We start from the raw sequence: 13,782 nt of genomic DNA on the forward strand, positions 1-13,782 counted from the left end.
TGTTCTGAGCCAATATGGCTTTCAGAGTGTCAATCTCAAGAACTCCTTTCTTCTGACTAGTCCCATTGTTCACAGGATTTCTTTCAGAAGTGTACATGAATTGGTTATTTGCAACCATTTCAATCAGCTCTTGAGCTTCTGTAGGCATCTTCTTCAGATGAAGAGAGCCTCCAGCAGAGCTATCCAAAGACATTTTGGATAGTTCAGAGAGACCATCATAGAAAATACCTATGATGCTCCATTCAGAAAGCATATCAGAAGGACACTTTCTGATTAATTGTTTGTATCTTTCCCAAGCTTCATAGAGGGATTCTCCTTCCTTCTGTCTGAAGGTTTGGACTTCCACTCTAAGCTTACTCAATTTTTGAGGTGGAAAGAACTTTGCCAAGAAGGCATTGACTAGCTTTTCCCAAGAGTCCAGGCTTTCTTTAGGTTGAGAGTCCAACCATGTCCTAGCTCCGTCTCTTACAGCAAAAGGGAATAGCATAAGTCTGTAGACCTCAGGGTCAACCCCATTAGTCTTGACAGTGTCACAGATTTGCAAGAACTCAGCTAAAAACTGATGAGGATCTTCCAATGGAAGTCCATGGAACTTGCAATTCTGTTGCATTAGAGAAACTAATTGAGGCTTAAGCTCAAAGTTGTTTGCTCCAATGGCAGGGATAGAGATGCTTCTCCCATAGAAGTCGGGAGTAGGTGCAGTAAAGTCACCCAGCACCTTCCTTGCATTGTTGGCATTGTTGTTGTTTTCGGCTGCCATGTGTTCTTCTTCTTTGAAGAATTCGGTTAGGTCCTCTACAGAGATTTGTGCGTTAGCTTCTCTTAGTTTTCGTTTCAAGGTCCTTTCAGGTTCAGGATCAGCCTCAACAAGAATGCTTTTGTCTTTGCTCCTGCTCATAAGAAAGAGAAGGGAACAAGAAAATGTGGAATCCTCTATATCACAGTATAGAGATTCCTTTAGGTGTCAGAAGAAAAGAAAAGTAGAAGACAGAAGTAGAAAATTTGAACTTATCAAAGAAGATGGAGTTCGAATTTTGCATTAAGGAATAGTGTTAGTCCATAAATAGAAGGATGTGAGAAGAAGGGAAGTGATTTTCGAAAATTAAGTAAGAAATTTTGAAAACATTTTGAAAAACACTAAATTGATTTTCGAAAATAAGAGTGGGAAAGAAATCAAGTGATTTTTGAAAAAGATTTTGAAATTAGAAATCAAAAAGATTTGATTGAAAATTATTTTGAAAAAGATGTGGTTAAGAAAATATGATTGGTTTTAAAAAAAAAGATGTGATTGAGAAGATATGATTTGAAAAACATTTTAAAAAGATTTGATTTTGAAAATTAAAAACTTGGCTAACAAGAAAAGATATGATTCAAACATTAAACCTTTCTCAACAGAAAAGGCAGCATACTTGAAATGTTAAATCAAATCATTAATTGATAGCAAGTATTTTTAAAATTAGAAAGAAATTGATTTTGAAAACATATGATTGAAAAGATATGATTTGAAAAAGATTTGATTTTGAAAAACTTTGAAAACTTGAAAAAAAATTGCATTGAAAACAAAATCTTCCCTCTTGTGCCATCCTGGCGTTAAACGCCCAGAATGGTGCACATTCTGGCGTTTAACGCCCAAAACTATACCCTTTTGGGCGTTAAACGCCCAACCAGGTGCCCTGGCTGGCGTTTAAACGCCAGTCTGTCCTTCTTCACTGGGCATTTTGAACGCCCAGCTTTTTCTGTGCAATTCCTCTGCTGTATGTTCTGAATCTTCAATTCTCTGTATTATTGACTTGAAAAGACACAAATTAAAAATATTTTTGGATTTTTAATAGTGAGGAATAATCAAAATGCACTAAAATCAAATAACAATGCATGCAAGACACCAAACTTAACAGTTTGTATACTACTGACACTAACAAAATGAGAATGCATATGAGACACATAAAACACTCAAGTCAAGAGAATTCAAAGATCAGAGCAAGAAATCATCAAGAATTAATTGAAGATCCTTAAGACACATGAATGAATGCATGCAATTGACACCAAACTTAAGATGAGACTCTAGACTCAAACAAGAAATATTTTTGGATTTTATGACTTTGTAAAAATTTTTTGTGCTTTTTCAAAAATTAAGTGGAAAAAGATATCAAAGTTCTTAATGAGAATTCCAGGAATCAGTGCAATGCTAGTCTAAGACTCCGGTCCAGGAATTAGACATGGCTTCACAGCCAGCCAAGCTTTCAAGGAAAGCTTCGGTCCAAAACACTAGACATGGCCAATGGCCAGCCAAGCCTTAGCAGATCACTGCTCCAAAAGCAAGATTGATAGAAATCAACAAGCTCTTGTGATGATAAGTTGAAACCTCGGTCCAATGGAATTAGACATGGCTTCACAGCCAGTCAGATTTCAACAAATCATCATGAAACTCTAGAATTCATTCTTAAGAACTCTGAAGAAAAAAAATACCTAATCTAAGCAACAAGATGAACCGTCAGTTGTCCAAACTCAACAATCCCCGGTAACGGCGCCAAAAACTTGGTAGAGCGAAATTGTGATCAATACTTTTCACAAATCAAATAATCCCCGGTAATGAATCCAAAAACTTGGTATTCAATACCATGGCATAAACACAACTTCGCACAACTAACCAGCAAGTGTACTGGGTCGTCCAAGTAATAAACCTTACGTGAGTAAGGGTCGATCCTACAGAGATTGTTGGTATGAAGCAAGCTATGGTCACCTTGTAAATCTTAGTCAGGCAAACTCAAATGGGTATGGTGATAAACGCATAAAACATAAAGATAAGGATAGAGATACTTATGTAATTCATTGGTAGGAACTTCAGATAAGCGTATGAAGATGCCTTCCCTTCCGTCTCTCTGCTTTCCTACTGTCTTCATCCAATCCTTCCTACTCCTTTCCATGGCAAGCTTAAGCAAGGGTTTCACCGTTGTCAGTGGCTACCTCCCATCCTCTCAGTGGAAATGTTCAACGCACCCTGTCACGGCACGGCTATCCATCTGTCGGTTCTCAATCAGGCCGGAATAGAATCCAGTGATTCTTTTGCGTCTGTCACTAACGCCCCGCCCTCAGGAGTTTGAAGCACGTCACAGTCATTCATTGAATCCTACTCAGAATACCACAGACAAGGTTAGACCTTCCGGATTCTCTTGAATGCCGCCATCAGTTCTAGCCTATACCACGAAGACTCTGATCTCACGGAATGGCTGGCTCGTTTGTCAGGCGAGCACTTGGTTGTCAGGCGATCAACCATGCATCGTGTATCAGGAATCCAAGAGATATTCACCCAATCGAAGGTAGAACGGAGGTGGTTGTCAGTCACACGTTCATAGGTGAGAATGATGATGAGTGTCACGGATCATCACATTCATCAAGTTGAAGAACAAGTGATATCTTAGAACAAGAACAAGCGGAATTGAATAGAAGAACAATAGTAATTGCATTAATACTCGAGGTACAGCAGAGCTCCACACCTTAATCTATGGTGTGTAGAAACTCCACCGTTGAAAATACATAAGTACAGGGTCTAGGCATGGCCGAATGGCCAGCCTCCCAATGATCTAAGAACTAGATGTCCAAAGATGATACTAAGATCGAAAAATGATCAAAAGATGAAAATACAATAGTAAAAGGTCCTACTTATAGAGAACTAGTAGCCTAGGGTGTACAGAGATGAGTAAATGACATAAAAATCCACTTCCGGGCCCACTTGGTATGTGCTTGGGCTGAGCATTGAAGCATTTTCGTATAGAGACTCTTCTTGGAGTTAAACGCCAGCTTTTATGCCAGTTTGGGCGTTTAACTCCCATTTTGGTGCCAGTTCCGGCGTTTAACGCTGGAATTCCTGAGGGTGACTTTGAACGCCGGTTTGGGCCATCAAATCTTGGGCAAAGTATGGACTATCATATATTGCTGGAAAGCCCAGGATGTCTACTTTCCAACGCCGTTGAGAGCGCGCCAATTGGGCTTTTGTAGCTCCAAAAAATCCACTTCGAGTGCAGGGAGGTCAGAATCCAACAGCATCTGCAGTCCTTTTTGGTCTCCGAATCAGATTTTTGCTCAGGTCCCTCAATTTCAGCCAGAAAATACCTGAAATCACAGAAAAACACACAAAATCATAGTAAAGTCCAGAAAAGTGAATTTTAACTAAAAACTAATAAAAATATACTAAAACCTAACTAGATCATACCAAAAATATACTAAAAATAATGCCAAAAAGCGTACAAATTATCCGCTCATCACAAATATAGTTCTAAAAATCCAAAACAGAATAGAGATGGAAAATAAATCAGAACAAGAGCAAGGTAGAAAAACGAAATGGGGACAGAGATAAGGTGAAAATGGAATAGAACAAGGGAAGAAGTTAGACCAGAATAGTGGCAAGACAGTGTTGCCGGCAACTTTGAAAGCTCCATCATTTTTCGGCAACAATAAGAGCAACACTGGTGAAGCAAAATAGTGGTGGCATTAGATCCTCCCCTCCGGCAGTGGCATCAGTAACTCAAACAAAAACGAGGAGGCCAAGGGTCAGCCACGGTGGAGCAAGGTAGGGGCTGAAGTAACTTCGAGTGCACCAACGGTGAGCCCCAGCAAGAAAATCAGCAAAAACCTCCATCATCACCTCTACTTACGACTGCCGCCTTCCTTCCCTCTATCTTGTAGCTCCCTCACCCTCTCTTGTTCTCTGCTCTTCCCGCTGCAACAACGATGTCTCCATCCGACGGTGGTTCCTTCGGCGGCGACGACACCGCGCCTCTTCCCTCTCCTCGTCGTGTCTTCTCCCTCAATGTCTCTCTTTCTGGTTTGTCTCTCTCTCTTTGCCTCTAGAACTCGACGGTGGCGATAGCTTCCCTTTGCTTCGTCAGTGCCGTCATCTACTTCTCTTCTCCACTCAGTGTCTTTCTCATTCCATCTTCTCTATTTCTTTCTTTTTCTTTTGTTCTGACTTCAGAGTGTGTGCTTGTGTGAGAGTGAGTAAGTGTGTGGGTTTAATTTAAGAATCAGGGTTAGGGTTTAATTAGGTGAAAAGAGGTATAAGGGTATTGTAGGGATTTTAGAAAGTTTTAGATTCACTGTCGCAGGCCTAATACAACCTTTCGTGGATTCAAAGATGTCACACAATTTTATGTGGGCTATTGCAGTCCTAACACTTTTTTGTGCCTTCTATTTGGAAGTATAGAAATTCTCTTAAAAGATCTGCAAAAATAGGGATAATATTTTGCCTTTATCATTTTCTCCAAACATATTTTGCGTCCCAAACATCTCTTTCTCTTTAACCCCAAGACAATAACTAAATGCTATCTTGATAAAATTATGAGATATGCAAAATTTTAAGTTTTTGTTTTCGTACCTACCTTCAAACATGTTTTGTTGACCTCTCTGTATCCTTTACCTGAGGACAATAACCTAATGTCACCTTAAACAAATTCATATCTTGTTCTGGCTACAAAAAATGTTATATTGAGTTAAGAAATCAACACATTAAAGAATATGTGTTGTAGAACAAGATTTTCCTTTTTTGTTTATTCATGTCATACATGAATATTTTAATAAGAAGTGTAGAAATGTGATCTGAATGAGATTTGATGGTAATCAGTGGCTAAGAGAAGGGGGGTTGAATCTTAGCCCATTTTTTGCTGAGTAACACTTTTTGCCTTTTTAGAATGCTTCAGGAGGTATTTCAGCTTTTTGTCTCGTCACTAGTCAAGAGACATTTTCTTTTTGTCTTGCAACCGGTGAGGAGATATTTTTCAATTTTGTCTCCTACGCAGCAGAAACGGAAATAAGTAGAAGAGAAAGAGAAAATTATACCAAAAAGTATCCTGGTTCAGCTGCTAAGTGAAATGCAGCCTACATCTAGTCTCCATCACAACAGTGACGAAATTTCACTATAATCAACTGATTACATACACCAATTCTTCCTTAGGAACTACCCATTCCTATCTGGGACAAGTCCATAATCTATCCCCAAAATTGAACTTGACTTGGTCACCTACAAGCTTTCAACTACTAAGTGCTAACCCAACTTGTAAGGGGATTCCCACAGAATCATGATACACAACATATAGATGTACAAAGGACCTCTAAAATATCTATGGCTTTTTCTTTAGTTTTGCACTCTCTGTTTTTTTCCTCTCACTGGCTTTTTCTTACAAACCTCACTTTGTTTGCCTTTTTCACCATGAGATTCAGACAGACAAAACTAAAGAAAATACAAAATGAAACACATTGAAGGAGAAGAATTTCTGTTAGCTTTGGGTAGCTATGAGAACTCTGTGTTTACTCTCCTTATTTCAAGCCTTGGTCGTTCACCCTTATTATAGAAGGGGAAGCTTCCAAGGTTGAAACGGTTCAACCAAGCCACTTTCTTCTTCTTCAATACCAAGGCCGGTTCGGACAGAGAGAAGAGAGAGGGAAAACCGAAAGCAAATCAACATACATGTACCTCTCTGTCATCCCTTCTATCAAGCTTCATCAATCTGAGCCTCCCATCTTGACTTTGTCCCCAAGAAAGAATTCTTACCCTTGATGAACTCTTGATCCTTGACAGCTCCATCTGTTCCATTTTTGCTTCTTTCACCACGTAGCCTCTGTAGCTACCTTCTGTGATGGATGAACAAAAGTGGAAACGAGCTTCACCTCAGAGATATTCTTCTCTGACCAAAGCGGATTGCTTCTACTTCAGGCATGGAGATCTTGAAGCTTCTTCTTCACATCTTGCCTTTAGTAGAAAAGATCTCAGCCACACCATGCTTTGGATCTTCCTTTTGTAAAGGCCATCATCACCTTAGCATTTTGCTTCTTCCTAGCTTCTCTGTGATTTTCTCTGATAGCTTTGATCTTCTTCTTTCCTATTGACATGACTGAAGAAGAGAGAGAGGAGAGAGAAGAGAGAAAAAAGCTTTCAACGGAAGTAATGAATAAAATTAAAATGAGTTAATTTTCCACTTTCATTCCCCTATGCATAATAACGTGTGAAATCTTAATTGCCATCAAATCAATTTGAATTTTCTCTTTCCTGTTACCAATGCTTGTAATTAAACCAAGTTAATTAAATTTGAATTCCATCCCACAAGGGGTAGTGTAGGTAACCAAACCACGCTTCTTTCCTTTTCCTTTCTTTAAAAAAAAGGAGCATGATGATGTTGGTCTCTCAATAAAAGGTTTTGGGCTTCTCATTGGTTTTCTTGGCCCAATTAACATTTGCAATACAAGAATAACTCAGCCATAATACTTGAAATATTTCTGTACTAAAGGCTAAATATTTTCTCAACATATTGGTCTTTATGCTGCTTATGCCCAATGATCAAAATTCTGCACACAGAACAGAAATTATTAAACAAATAATTTTGAAGCCAAAATCAAATTAATAATTTCTAATTAATATTTTTAACAATGTTTGATCATCACAATAATTTGAACTTTACCAAACTCAACAATCTCCCCCTTGATGACAAACATTATTAAAAATGAATTGAAAAAGGATAAGGATTAAGAGTATTCCCTTGAAGATTTTGAACCATCCCCCTTTCTATTTGTCACATAGCTTCCCCTTAATGTGTGCATTTTTCAGTGGAAGTTGTACCTGTAACATGCTTTAAACAGTTCCAAAAAATATTTTATGCATTCAACACATGGAACCTTTCAAGCAAAGAACATGTTAAAAAAAATTATTTTTGAGCAAATAATCAAGACATAATTTGTTATCCCTCAGATAACATGCTGCTCATAAAAATGTTCTTGAAAAACAGAGTATGCCAGAGTACATTTAGAGTACATTTCATCAACTGATCAATACTCAACATACTGCATAAATCCCTACCAAAGAAATGTTTCCTGCCAAACAAAATAATATCTCAAACAGATAAATCAGACAGCCAGCATATAACACCATTTTAACCAAAAGAACAGAGCATCAATAATCACCAAGAAGTTGTCATGAAAAAAAATCATCAGAAAATAAAAATTATAACTTTAGAGTACAAGAATTGGATCCCCAATTCTATCAACCTATCAGCCCCTTTTTCTTCTTTTTTCTTTTCTTTTTAATTCCTCCCCCTTTTGTCATCAAGGAGGGACCTGCAAACAGATGTAAACAACATGCTAATAGTGCAGAATATTTGATTAAAAAACCAAAACAAAGTTCTTAATGTAGCTTACTATAATTATCCAACAATTCATAAAACACTAAATCAAAAGAACAATAAAATAAAAGAGTTCAAAGTTATGGGCAGCAAAGAGCACATCATCAAGCATCAGAGAGATTTATATCCGAGTCAAGGTGATCATCTTTTTCATCCGAATGAGCCATGTCTTTCTCCAAGCTTTTAAGCAGCAGATTGATCCTCTCATGGCACTTGGTCCAGGTCTTTTCGTTTCCATATGCTTGTTTTCAGGCCTCTTTGCAAGAACAAACCATCGTACTAGACATGTTTGAAAGCTCATTCAAAACGTCTTTGACTGATTCAGCAAGCTTAGAGGGCTCAGTAGGATGACTGTCATTGTCACTATCAGATGCCATTAAGTTTTTACCCTTTTTTCCTTTTATGGACTCAGGAACTCTGCCTCCCTTTATGGTAGAAACCCTGTTTTCTATAGCCTCATTGCTCAAATCAACATTAAAGTATTCAAATATGCATGTCAGAAAAATTTCATAAGGCAAATTTACTTTCTTATCGCTGTGAACACAATCCCACATGCGTCGCACCATCAGATATGGAAAAGAGATAGATGCAGAAGAAAGAATAGCAAATAAAACAAGAGTGTCACAGACAGTTACTCACTGGTAGGAACCACTTTGGGGCATTAGAATGTGATTGATGATGTGATGAAGCAGAGCTCTCACAGGGCCGAGAGCCTTGTGGGTCAGGGTAGTTCCATCAAGAGCAGAAAAGTTCTCACATACTCGAGACAGGACAATCTGAAGAGAAACCCCAACAAGGGAGTTCCATTTGCCAGACATGTATGCCCTGGTTCTTTCATCTTCGTAACCCAAGGCAGCACTCACAGTGTCTCTATTCAAAGTAAGATGCACCTTTTTTACATAGGAGTGTAAAGCACCATCATGATACATCACATTCACATAGAACTCACGAACCAAATTCGGGTAAATAGGTTTGCGAATCTTAAAAAGTGGAGTCCATTTGAGATTGTCAAAGAGTGCAGTAAAGTCAATACCCTTTTCAAACAGATTCTCCAGATTCACAACATATGAAGCACATAGATGGCAGTTTAGTAAAACCTTATAATGGAATTCAAATGCAGCGCAAGATATAGAGCGAGCAGGATCAAAATGAGAATGATATTTATCAAACTTGTTTTTGAAATCCAGTGAATCCAAGTTAGGGGATTCTCGAGTATTGCAAAGAATGTAGCCCTTCGAACGCTGAGAGGGTGCAGTTTGTCCAGAAGGATGGGGTGAGGAGCGCCATGGAGGTGAAGGTGGCGGTGAAGACTGAGACGCTTCTTCTTCAGGCATTGGCCCTTTTTCTTTTGCATTTTTCTTACGTGAAGAGGTTCTTGGATGAATCACCTTCTTTCTCATGGAACCGGTTGAGTGAGAAGATGGTGATGAGGATGAAGCAGAGTGAATATGAATATGGGTGTGAGTATGAGGAACAGAGGAGGATGGAGGATTTTTGACAGAGAGGGTTCGGTTGCTTCTTTTAGTGGCCAACTTTTTTCTCATGATGAAAAGGATGAAGTAGAGAGTGAGAAGATGAAGAGATGGCCGAAGAGGTTGGAAGGTGGGGAGAGGTTACATCGTATTAAATGCTGAGTGGAGATAATATAATTTAAAATAATGAGCATTTAATGAAATGGTTTTTAAACAAGGAAAATTTTAAAATTAAAACAATAAATGAAAGGTCTTTTCCTTGAAACGTGGGAGAGAATAAAGGAAGAAAAGATTTGATTTGACATGAACTCCCTTTATCAAGATATGATGTGATAACCTCCCAAAAGAACATTTAAAAAATTTATTGAAAAACAAAAAGAATACGAGAGCGGGCCAGAATCATGGAATTGGGCAAAAAGAGTTTGGTTGGGCTCAAGATCAACGACACCAAGGTTCAGTCTCCCCCTGCTTCATAGCTTGTTCATCAAATGCCCAGTTTTGTCTCCATGCTGCCTACGAGACAAAAATAAACAGAATCAATAAAATCACAATTTTTCAACAAAACTCAAATCTAACATTCCCAAACTGTTCCTTAATGAACATAACCTATCTTTACACAAAGATTTAGTGAATATGTCATCCAGTCGCTCTTGAGATTTCACAAATTGAATATCAATAGTATCTTTTTGCACATGTTCCCTAATAAAAAGATATCTTACTTCAATGTGCTTAGTTCTAGAATGCAGTACAGAATTTTTAGAAATGTTTATAGCACTAATATTATCACAAAATAAATGTATGCTATTGATTTTCAATTTGTAATACTCTAATTTAGTTTTTAACCAAATTAATTGTGAGCAACAAGCAGCGGCAGATATGTATTCAGCTTCAACCGTGGATAGTGCAACAGTAGCTTGTTTCTTGCTTGACCACATGTTGAGTGAGCTTCCAAGGAAGCAACACATTCCGGAAGTGCTTCTTCTATCCACTTGGTCACCCGCAAAATCTTTATCACAAAATCCTACTGCACAAAACTCATTAGATTTAGGATACCACAAGCCAAGATCACATGTTCTCTTAATGTATCTAATGATTCTTTTAACAGCTGAAAGATGGGATTCTTTTGGGTGAGATTGAAACCTTGAATATACACCCACACTTTGAACAATGTCCGGTCTAGAGGATGTAAGATACATTAGTGAGCCTATCATTCCTCTATATCGTGTTTCATCCACATCTTTGCAACTTTCATCCTTATCAAGTTTAGAATTTGGATGCATAGGTGTTTCCATAGGTTTGAAATTTTCAAGGCCAAATTTCTTGACTAACTCTCTTGCATATTTTCCTTGGTGAATAAAATTACCACTAGGAGTTTGTTTAATTTGAAGACCAAGAAAAAAGGTTAATTCACCCATTAAACCCATTTCAAACTCACTAGTCATAAGTTTTCCAAACTCTTCACACAAGGTTTCATTGGCTAATCCAAACACAATATCATCCACATAAACTTGAACAAGTAAAATATCATCATTAGATATTTTTATAAATAAAGTTGTATCGGTGGTTCCCCTTTGAAAATGATTTTCCAATAAGAAGGCACTAAGCCTTTTATATCAAGCTCTTGGAGCTTGCCTAAGGCCATAAAGAGCCTTTGAGAGTTTAAAAACATGATTTGAAAATTCTTTACTTTCAAAACTGGGGGTTGTGCCACAAACACTTCCCTATCTATAAAGCCATTAAGGAAAGTACATTTAACATCTATTTGGAACATCTTAAAACCCTTATGGGCAGTATAGGAAAGAAGTAACCTAATTGCTTCCATTCTAGCTACAAGGGCAAATGACTCATCAAAACCAATTTCTTCCTATTGATTGTAACCTTGGACCACTAATCTAGCCTTGTTACGAACAACACTACCATCCTCACCCAATTTATTTTTAAAGATCCACTTTGTACTGGTTACCTTCTTACCATTTGGATTTGGTACAAGTGTCCAAACCTCATTTTTTTCAAATTGAGCTAGCTCTTCTTCCATGGATTTGACCCATAAGGGATCACCAAGAGCTTGCTTCATGTTGAGAGGCTCCAATTGGGACAAGAAAGCAACATTGCTTTGTTCGACTTGCTTCTTGCTTGAGGATCTTGTAGTTATCCCTTGGGATAGGTCACCAATGATGAAATCATGAGGATAAACCTTCAAAAACTTCCATTCTCTTGGCCTTTGAGGTAAGGTTCTGCCATGATGAGCTTCAGTAAACTGTTCTGTTCCGGATTCTCTAACTTGTTTAGGAGACAAAACTGAAATGTCTCCTCTATCCTGATGAGACATTTCTGGACAGACAGGTTCATCACTTGGGACATTTTTGGGATTTTTTCACTGGCTTCTTGGTTGACATTAGCTTCACAACCTGCATCATCTTCTAACACAGCACTTGAAATTGAGTTAGAATCACAAAAGGATACATGTATGGATTCTTCTATTGTTCTATGTTCCTTAAGGTAAATCCTAAATGTTTTGCTAGTGGTGGAGTATCCAACAAACATTCCTTCATAAGATTTTGGATCAAATTTTCCAAGATTTTCTTTATTGTTAAGTACAAAGCATTTGCAACCAAAAACATGGAAATACTTAAGATTTGGTAGGGTTCCTTCCAAAGCTCATAAGGAGTTTTCTTTAATCCTTTTCGAATGATAGTCCTATTCAAAATATAACAAGCTGTATTTACAGCTTCATCCCACAAAAATTTTAGAACATCACTATCACAAAACATTGCCCTAGTCATTTCTTGAAGGCATCTACTCTTTCTTTCAACTATCCCATTTTGTTGAGGAGTTCTAGGACATGGAAAGTTATGCAACACTGGTGCACGAATTTGTAATCCGTACAACTAACCAGCAAGTGCACTGGGTCGTCCAAGTAATACCTTACGTGAGTAAGGGTCGATCCCACGGAGATTATTGGTTTGAAGCAAGCTATGTTTATTTTATTATTCTTAGTCAGGATATTAATTAAAATTATCAGTTGGAATTATTAGATTGGAAAAATAAAAGAGAATAAAATCGTTACTTGTTGTGCAGTAATGAGAAATATGTTGGAGTTTTGGAGATGCTTTGTCCTCTGAATTTCTGTAATGTAATATTCAACTCAATTGTTTGTAAAGCACGTCTACGGCAAGCTGTATGTAGGGTGTCACCATTGTCAGTGGCTACCTCCCATCCTCTCAGTGAAAATGGTCCAGATGCTCTGTCACAGCACGGCTAATCAGCTGTTGGTTCTCGATCATGTTGGAATAGGATCCATTGATCCTTTTGCGTTTGTCATCACGCCCAGCAATCGTGAGTTTGAAGCACGTCACAGCCATTCAATCCTTGAATCCTACTTGGAATACCACAGACAAGGTTTAGACCTTCCGGATTCTCAAGAGTGGCAGCCATCAATTCTAGCTTATACCGCAGAGATTCCGATTAAAGAATCTAAGAGAAGCTCATTCAGTCTGATGTAGAACGGAGGTGTTTGTCAGGCACACGTTCATAGATTGAGGGAGGTGATGAGTGTCACGGATCATCACCTCTTTCATAATTAAGCGCGAATAAACATCTTAGATCGGACCATACACACGTTTGAGTGAAATAGAAACAATTGCATTAATTCATCGAGACGCTGCAGAGCTCCTCACCCCCAACAATGGAGTTTAGAGACTCATGCCGTCAAAGAGTATGTAATTCAGATCTGAAAATGTCATCCGGTACAAAATAAGTCTCTAAAAGTTGTTTAAATAGTAAACTAGTAACCTAGGTTTACAGAAAAATGAGTAAACTAAGATAATTGGTGCAGAAATCCACTTCTGGGGCCCACTTGGTGTGTGCTGGGGCTGAGACTAAAGCTATCTACGAACTGAGGCTTTTCTTGGAGTTGAACTCCAAGTTATAACGTGTTTTGGGCGTTCAACTCCGGATCATGACGTGTTTCTAGCGTTTAACTCCAGACAGCAGCATGTACTTGGCGTTCAACGCCAAGTTACGTCATCTATCTTCGCGCAAAGTATGAACTATTATATTTTGCTGGAAAGCCCTGGATGTCTACTTTCCAACGCCGTTGAGAGCGCGCCAATTGGACTCCTGTAGCTGCAGAAAATCCATTTCGA

General features: G+C 38.2%; 1 non-coding gene across 1 annotated transcript; it reads left to right on the forward strand.

Moving 5' to 3' along the window:
- The first annotated feature begins 247 nt into the window (after positions 1 to 247).
- LOC112766770 (small nucleolar RNA R71) lies at positions 248 to 355 on the forward strand. Its single transcript, XR_003184544.1, has one exon. It is a non-coding gene; the product is annotated as a small nucleolar RNA R71 (small nucleolar RNA).
- Positions 356 to 13,782: the final 13,427 nt, after the last annotated feature.

The sequence above is a fragment of the Arachis hypogaea genome, chromosome 2 (genome assembly GCF_003086295.3).
Source record: "Arachis hypogaea cultivar Tifrunner chromosome 2, arahy.Tifrunner.gnm2.J5K5, whole genome shotgun sequence".
NCBI classification, from domain to species: domain Eukaryota; kingdom Viridiplantae; phylum Streptophyta; class Magnoliopsida; order Fabales; family Fabaceae; genus Arachis; species Arachis hypogaea.